The sequence below is a fragment of the Poecilia latipinna genome, unplaced genomic scaffold (assembly GCF_001443285.1).
Source record: "Poecilia latipinna isolate Pla-1442-1.1 unplaced genomic scaffold, P_latipinna-1.0 Scaffold1349, whole genome shotgun sequence".
NCBI classification, from domain to species: domain Eukaryota; kingdom Metazoa; phylum Chordata; class Actinopteri; order Cyprinodontiformes; family Poeciliidae; genus Poecilia; species Poecilia latipinna.
In genome coordinates this window covers 108,943-117,041 of record NW_015113965.1, presented here as the reverse complement: position 1 = coordinate 117,041, position 8,099 = coordinate 108,943, and positions in this window count along the sequence as shown.

The following is an 8,099-nucleotide window of genomic DNA, read 5'->3' as shown; positions in this document are numbered from 1 at the left end:
AGCTAAAAATCAAACTGAGTTTTTCAAAGTTCATCCCTTTTTTTAATTTTTTTTTTTTTTTTTTTTTTTTGCCTTTGTAGACAAAGACTGATGTTTATTTTCTGCATGTTTGTATATAAAAGCACACCGGAGGAGCTGTGAAGAAGAAGTGCCTCTTTTTTATTTAAAGCTTCTTACTGTAAGTCAGGAGAAGCAGAGACCTTTACTGTTTCACTCCCACTGAGAGATCTGCGTCTTTAACGCAGACGCTTTCCAATATTCTCATCCTGCAGACAAACGCAGCTTCCTGTTTGATTTTCATGCCAAATGATTCCCAGTATTCAGCGTTTCTGTGGAGGAAAGCCTTAAGATGAAGACTGTTTACTTTCTTGGTGTACAGAGGAATAAAAAACATTTTAAAACTCTGGTTTTGACTCAGTTTTTTTCTGTTACTCTTATTTACGGAAATGTTTTTAATCCATGCATGATGTGTAGCTTTTTCAGATACATATTTTTGCAAATCATCATCAAAAATAAACTTTTTGCATTCACAAGGGTCCAATTCATGCACTCTGATGAAATAGTTAGTCCACAACAAGCTTTACGTCTGCAGTCCAAAATCTGCTGCTGAAAACTTTTAAAAATTTCCTTTTCGGATAAAAATTGCAGGAGATTTCAGGGTAAATTTCCAGAGATAAGGCAATAATCAGGCCAGTGGTTAGAAAGTTAAGTGTAACCAAAACACAAATGCCTTTTGCTATTTTTTAATTTTAGTTTTTGGGGGAATGTTCACAGATTCAACCAAAAAAAAAAAAAATTTTTTTTTTTTTTTTTTTTTTCTGTGTTTCTGGTTTCTGTGGCAGGGAAAATAAGTATCAAACACATCCAAGTTGTCAGGAAACATGTTTCTTGCGGATTTCCTAATTTTATCCGCACATACACACAAGTCCAACTAAATTATTCCTCAAATAAGTCTCAGAAAAGGCTGAAATCAGCCACCAGTCAGAGCTAATTAACACCAGCTGCTTCAGGAACTGATTCCTCCTCTAGAAACCATCAGGCTCCAATCAGAGGTGAGAAACGTAATTAAATCTTAAATCTGCCATAATCAGATGAGCAGATACAGCTTTAAAGAGATGTGAAATAAAATAAACTTATTTGATGTTTATTGGCGGTTGGCAAATGTAAAAATCTCAACGTGCTTCCATACATTTGGCGGATGTAGTTCTGGTGTGCCGCCACTTGATGGCAGTAGCGCTCTGGAGGCGTCACTGCAGGCCTAAATGGACCCAGTCAGCCTCACTGTGTGTGTGTGGAGGGTTATTGAGGTCTTGGTGTGCCTGCTGCTGATGGGTGTGTGTGGGAGGACAGTAATAGGCTTCCTCAAAAACTAGACTATGTGCTGTCATAAAAAAAAATACAAAAATCAAACCTTCTTGGCACGCTCAGGCTGTCTGATATCCGTGGAGGGAAGCCTTCAGCCCGCTGCTGCTGCTCTGCTCCGCGGTAATGAACACAGTAATGGTGTTGGGTTTCCATCGGAGGTCTTCCTCAGAACAATGCCACACGTTTTAATTCAGGCGACCCGGAAGATCTCTGACATGTGAGGGAGTTACCTCAACATGCTTCCAGTTTGTTAGCGACTGATGCTTCATCTCAACCAACCTGCTGTTTTCACCTTTTTGTCCAGATGTGTGAAAGTAGAAGACATTTCCATCTACCTGCTCCTCTCTTATTAAAGCGCAGGGAGATTATTCCTGCCCAGATACAACCTGAGGCTATTTATAGTGGTACTCTATCATGGAGGGTGGGGGTGTTGAGCAGCGGTGGCGGCAGCTCCTGCTGTCCCCCCAGACCTCCTTTAGACGCAATGAAGACTTTCTTTTCCATCACAAAAAGCTTTTTGTGGCATCAAGGTCTTTCTGTTAGTCGATCAAACATGAGTTTTAAAGTTTTACCAGATCTTACTGGAGGCGTTCAAGGACTCCCTGTTGTTACCCAAACACTCCAAACCTGAAAACTCTTAATGTTCTCCTGAATATTAGGCCTTAATTTCTCCCTCCTGCTGCCACTGCTATCTTCTGTTTGGTTCTTGAAAGCAAAATATTCTTGTAACACATAATTTTGGTCAAAGTTTGCTGTAAATTTAAGGTTTTCAGAGGCTTGAGACAAAAAACTGGTGGTCGTGGTAAAAAGAAAGTACAACCCTTGTTAAGTCTGTTAGAACATCATAAAATAGATCTGCTCTTTATCATCTTAATGTATGTGGATCTAACCTTGACTGTGCAGAAACTGTAACATTTAGCAGAACCACCTTTTAGTACCAAGATCTCTCGGTTGAATCTGTTTCGTTCAGTTCTTTTCAGTTTGCAGACATTTATTTTCAGTTTCCGAAGACTTTGACTAGACTATCTTGTCTTTTTTTAGCTGTTCTTTTGTAGCTCTGCACCTGTTTTTGGAATCAAAACAAACAAAACTGAAGTTATTATCTATGGACCTAAAGAGGAACAATCTTGAGTCAGCGCACAGCTTCAGTTATTACAAATGGAAATTAGAGATCAGTTTGAACTCTGACCTGAGTCTTCACAGCCACATAAAGTGTGACTCAAACTTTTGCCTAAAAGTTTGATGAAGGGAAAAACTGCAAAGAATATACAATATGTACAAAATTTAAGACTTCTGATTAATGTATTTAAGGCCAACTGACATTCCTGTAATGAATTTAAGATTTTTTAATGATTCACACACCTACATATTCAGGGGGCAAAAGGTCATATAGTAATATATGAACTAACCCAGATTCATATATTACTAGGTGACCCTGATTTAACAGTCAGGATCCAATCCCCAGCAATCCACCAGCAGAGCTGAAACTCCGTCATACAGTTTGCCTGGAATGCAGAGGGAGACTTTACTGACCCCAGCATGAGTATCACTACATAAACCCATCAGATCATTAAATCTATTGACTTACTGCAGTAATGCAGCTCAGAAAAGAAAGGATTCACATTGTTTGTGACGCTGCTGAAGCCACAGACCACCGTCACGTCTTGTTTTGACACCCAGGGGGCTTCGCTGTGCTGATGAGGCGTTTGCTGGTAACAGAAACCTGCAGACCACCGAGATAAATGACTAAACCAAGCAGAGCAGGAGAGCAGACAGTCGAGCGGGGCCCCTCCTTCAGTCCGGACCCCCCAGCAGAGTCATGATTGAGTCAGACTGAAGACCACAGCGAGTCATGATATTGGCAGGAAGCTGCAGACTGAACATCACATGGCTGCACGCCTCTTGTTCTCGTCTTGGATGGAGAAATTGGAGCCTTTTTTTAGAACAGACGCTCTCCTTTTAGTTTCCATGAATTTCCCAAGTGGTGCCGCCGTTCTGCACTGTTTATATCACAGCTTTTAATCAGAACAACACAATCCCTGTTCTGTTTCAGCAACTATTCAATTATCACCAGTTTAAAAAAACAAGTCAGCTCCAGATTGGCGAGTTTATAGTTTTTTATTTAAGTTGTTTTTCGTGTTGAAATAGATGTTTTGCCTCTACACTGATGCATGTGTTTGTGCATCAGGCTGCAGAGTTTCTGCAGAAAGCTAACATGTATGAGAGCAGACAGCTGTCATGGTCGCTCTGCCATCACCCCGCTGGCTCGGTTCGCACGACCTTAACTGTTCATGGAGGACGGAGAGGACTCCGTGGCGCTACCTGGAAATCCTCTGCTGCATTTTCACCAACACTTTCTGTCATTGTAGAATCTATTTCTTAATTTCTCTAAAGCTGCTGTGCTGCTTTAAAATTATTTCCCCTTATTTTTGGCTCTTTTAAAAAAAAAAAAAAATCACACGATGCTCCTTAAATAATCCCCTTTTAATGTGAATCAGGATCTTTAATCCGGAGTTCCTCAGGGAGTTGCTCCCGGTCCCGCTCCGGTTTTCGTCTTCCAGGTTTTCCTCTGCTTGTTCTGCTGCGTCCCACTGTGCAGCATTTGGCATGTATTTAAAAAACAACGTCTTAAGCACATTACAAGCACCCCATTCTGTTTGTTTAATCACATTTGGCTATGACATGCATCATTATCAAGGGGAGCAAATTAACATTTTCATCCACTGGTCACAATAGCTGCTGTTTCTTCACGATTTTTGACGTTCGTCTGTAACTGAAAACAGCTGAAATGTGTTTCAGTTTGTGAAGCTTGTTGTTTCGGATTAGAGGGCAGACACAGGGCTTATCAGGGACATGAATTTTTAATCACAACAAATCAATAAAGCGCTGCCTCGCTGTAGAGCAGCTCTACAGAGCGGTTAACGACGGATTAGGATGAGTGAAGTTTCACTAACGGGGCTAATTAACATGAAAACCTCTCATGTCTTCCAGATGATTCAACATCTGGAGCAGAAGCTGCTGTCAGGCGTGCTCTCTGTCCTCCGACAGAGAGCACGTTTCCATGGAAGTTAGTTTTTATTCTCTCTGTAGATGAATCTCGATTAGTTTCTGTGAAATCTGGAGGCTTTAAGAAGCTCACCGCTGGGTGTTCATGTGTCAGACGAGCAGGATTCACACCATGCATCACTTTTTCATGGTCGACTGGTTATTATTCTCACTTTTCATGCAGTTTTGCTCAAAACCTTCATGAAAAACGAGAAGTGAAACTGATGTGAGCGCATATATTTATGTACACAATAATTATTGGTGTTCAGAGCTAAATTTGCATCTGACATTCCTGCTCCTCATATTCGGAACATCAAGAAGGTCAAAAAGGTGTGAAATTTCATTTTGAACCACACCACCAGTGAACAACCAACCAATTGTTTTCATCCAGTCAGTGTATTCCTCGCATGGAAAACAACCAATCACAACCAACAAGTCAAAATTCTCCAGGAAGTGACAGAAATCCCAAAACAAGAACTGTCGGATTTAGGAAAAACACAAGAAACAAGGACACACTTCCTGTATCTATCCAGTGATCTCATTATTAGTTTAGTGGGAATAATGATGAATGAAGTGAGGAACTGATCAGAGTCATTGACCTGCAGTCAGAGCTGACCTGGAGTCTGTTAGTGAGTGCTCAAGAGCTCCTTCAGTCAGGGAGGAGAGTGATGATGATCCTCTGTAGAGACTTCCTGAGGCAGAGCAAGTCGCCATGCTTCAGGGCGATGTGCAGTTATGGAAAATATCCAAATAGTTCAGCCTCAGTTATTATTGTTAAGGCTGAATCAAGATTTTTATGATGATTTTTGACCCGATTCTTCCCTTCCGACAATCGGACGCTCTGATTATCGTGTCGCTCTAAAGATAATCTCAGGTGAAATTCCTGTGGCGTGTTCAGGGTGATCCGGTTCACTCTGCTGATCCGATCTAAAACCGGATATTCAGCATGTTGGATTATATCTCAGTGTGTGTGACGTTTAGCCAATCAGGAAGCGAGGTGACGAAACATGGAAAGGACAAAAACTATCGCTCTTGCTTCTTTCTTGTCGGCCATATTTATTTATTTTGAACTCATGTTTGATCTCGAGAAATTTGGTGAGATTTCACCTGACATTTAAATATTTAGAGTAAAATCTTTCTGTTTGGAGTAGAGAAGCGGTATGCTGCATATTTTGGTATCGATCCGATACCAAGTCAATATAGGACCATTATCATCGATATCAATGCTGATCAGTTGAAAATCAGTTAATTTTAAAATGTTGCTGTGTGAACCAGGCAGCAGCTTTTAGATATAATAGATGAATAATTTAAGTTCAGCATGAACAGCTTATATGTAAATAAACAAATTTTATACTTTATATCAGGGCTGAAATGATTAATTGGATCAGTAAGATAATCGTCAACTAACTTAGTTATTCACTGATCGTTAACTGGAGTATGCACACTAAAAAAAAGCATTTCAGAGCAAAAGCTGTACAAAACTCTGAACTTTTCATCTGCTGATTTCAGTATTTTTTAGCTGCAGATTCATCCTTTGCTACAAATGATCAAGTGTTCACTAAAGGAATGTTGTTATTGCGTTTTAAGCAATAAAATATTTATTTTCTCATTTAAAAAACAAATTAAATTGTTTATTTGCATCTTTTCTTTTATTTCTAATATTGTAGAAAGACTTAAGTGGTGAAATCACAAGATTTTTTTTTATCCAATTAATCGCTAACTGAAATAATAATTAGTTGCAGCTTTACATTATTTAAAAAAAAAAACACCACTTGCTCCTGGAAGATGTGAATCTCATTATCAGTTCCTGCTGGAATGGCTGAAACAAACTGAAGCCTCAGTTTATTATTACAGTTAATTAAACTTTTCGTGGTTCTTGGCAGTAAGTAAAAGTTTCCACCCTTAAAGTTTCCAGGCTGGTTGACTGTTGAGACGGCGTCACTCCCACGCCTCCCCTGCAGCTGATAAACAGCTCTGATGTGTTCAGAAGGATGCACGCTTTACAGCCGTGGCCTTTGACCTTCTCCCAATGCACACCTCCACACTGAACCCAGAGCAGCCAGGCGGCGTTGCTGCCACCCAGCAACACGGCCTGGACTTGAAAGGAGACGCTGCTGAGACGCCAGCGACGCAGTGGCACAAAGTTTAGCTCCTCGCTTCACACTTTCCACTTCTTCCTCACTGCAGCGATAATTAATGGAAAGTTAGAAGATAAAAATATTATTGTTCCATCTGCTGTGAAATATAACATCCATGTTTCTGCATCTTTTTATGTAGTCTGGAAGTGAGTATTAACCGTAATCAAGATTAAGCTGCTAACCTTTAGCATCGATATGAAAACAGAAGATTTTTCTATTTCTGCACTTTGACAAGAATTTGATGAAGAATTTTCCAAATACAAAAACACAAAATCTAAGTAAATATTTTTGGTCTAGTTTTAAGTGCAAATATCTTTGAACACTTCAATTAAGAATATATAGGAGTTATTTAAATAAAAATAATTCCATAATATTGACTTTTTCTTAAAAAGTACTAGTTCCATTGACAGATTTTCAAACTTACTGCATAGAAATAAACACTTTTTTTAATCAATATTAAGGATTTATTGACTTAACACAAGCTCCTATATCTTGCTGAAAATGTACTTGTAAGTTTGTTTTGTCTTATTTCAAGTGTTTAAAGCTGAAACTCAGCAGAAAATACTTGGTAATATTTGATGTTTTGCAGTGTTCAGATCAGCTGTGGTTGAGGTGCAGCTTCAAAAGAGGCATTTCATTAAAATTGATTTTCATTTTGACCAAATGAATTGCTGAAAAATGACAAAATGTTCAAACTTGTGCAGCAGTTTTTGTTTTTTCTTCTTTACTTTTGAAGCTCAAATTGAAGTTTTGTTGTAGAAAAAAAGTCTACTACTTTTTTCCACAACAAAAAGTTGTAGAAAAGCTTTTTCTACAACTTTTGATAGAGCTCAAGTTTCACAATCTTCAAAGTGAAACTTGTCAATTTGATTAAAACACTCATGCTTTAAGGTATTTTTTAAAGTAGTAGAGATGTCGAGCAGCACTCAGCTTGAACAGGAGTACAGTGACTCGTTTTGTCCTGACTGGGATCAATCACTCCATAGATGACGCCCACCAAGCCATGCCTCTCTGTGGGCGGCACGGTCCGGCCCGGTTCGGCCCAGTTCAGCCCCGCTGGGCCCTCCTCCAGCCCCCGCAACCTTCACAGCAGGTTAATGCACTCTGAACACTTTCTAGTTCAGTGGAAGGTCATTAAAGGGAGCAAAGAGAGAGATGCTTCGCTTTTACAGCCAATAGGAGATCAGTTAGAGGAGGAGGCTTGTTCTGATTGGACGGTTTAAAAGCTCAGTGTACGGGTTGCAGTTTTTACCCAAAATATGAAGAACATAACATGATATTCAAGCAGAACTGCAGCCGTGGTAAATGTGAAACCACAACAGTCTGTTTCCCATCCATCCAGTGATTCAGAAATAAACACTGGTGCACAAAAAATATAAATATATCTGACTTTCTTTAAATCCTTGGTTCTGTTTTTTGGCAGAGAAGGTTAAAAATCAAACAGTCAGCTTAATTAAACTGCAAAAATACCAACTACTGGTAAGTAAGATCAGGTATTTTCCTCTAATTTTAGTGCAAACATATTATTACACTTAAAATAAGACAAAACTA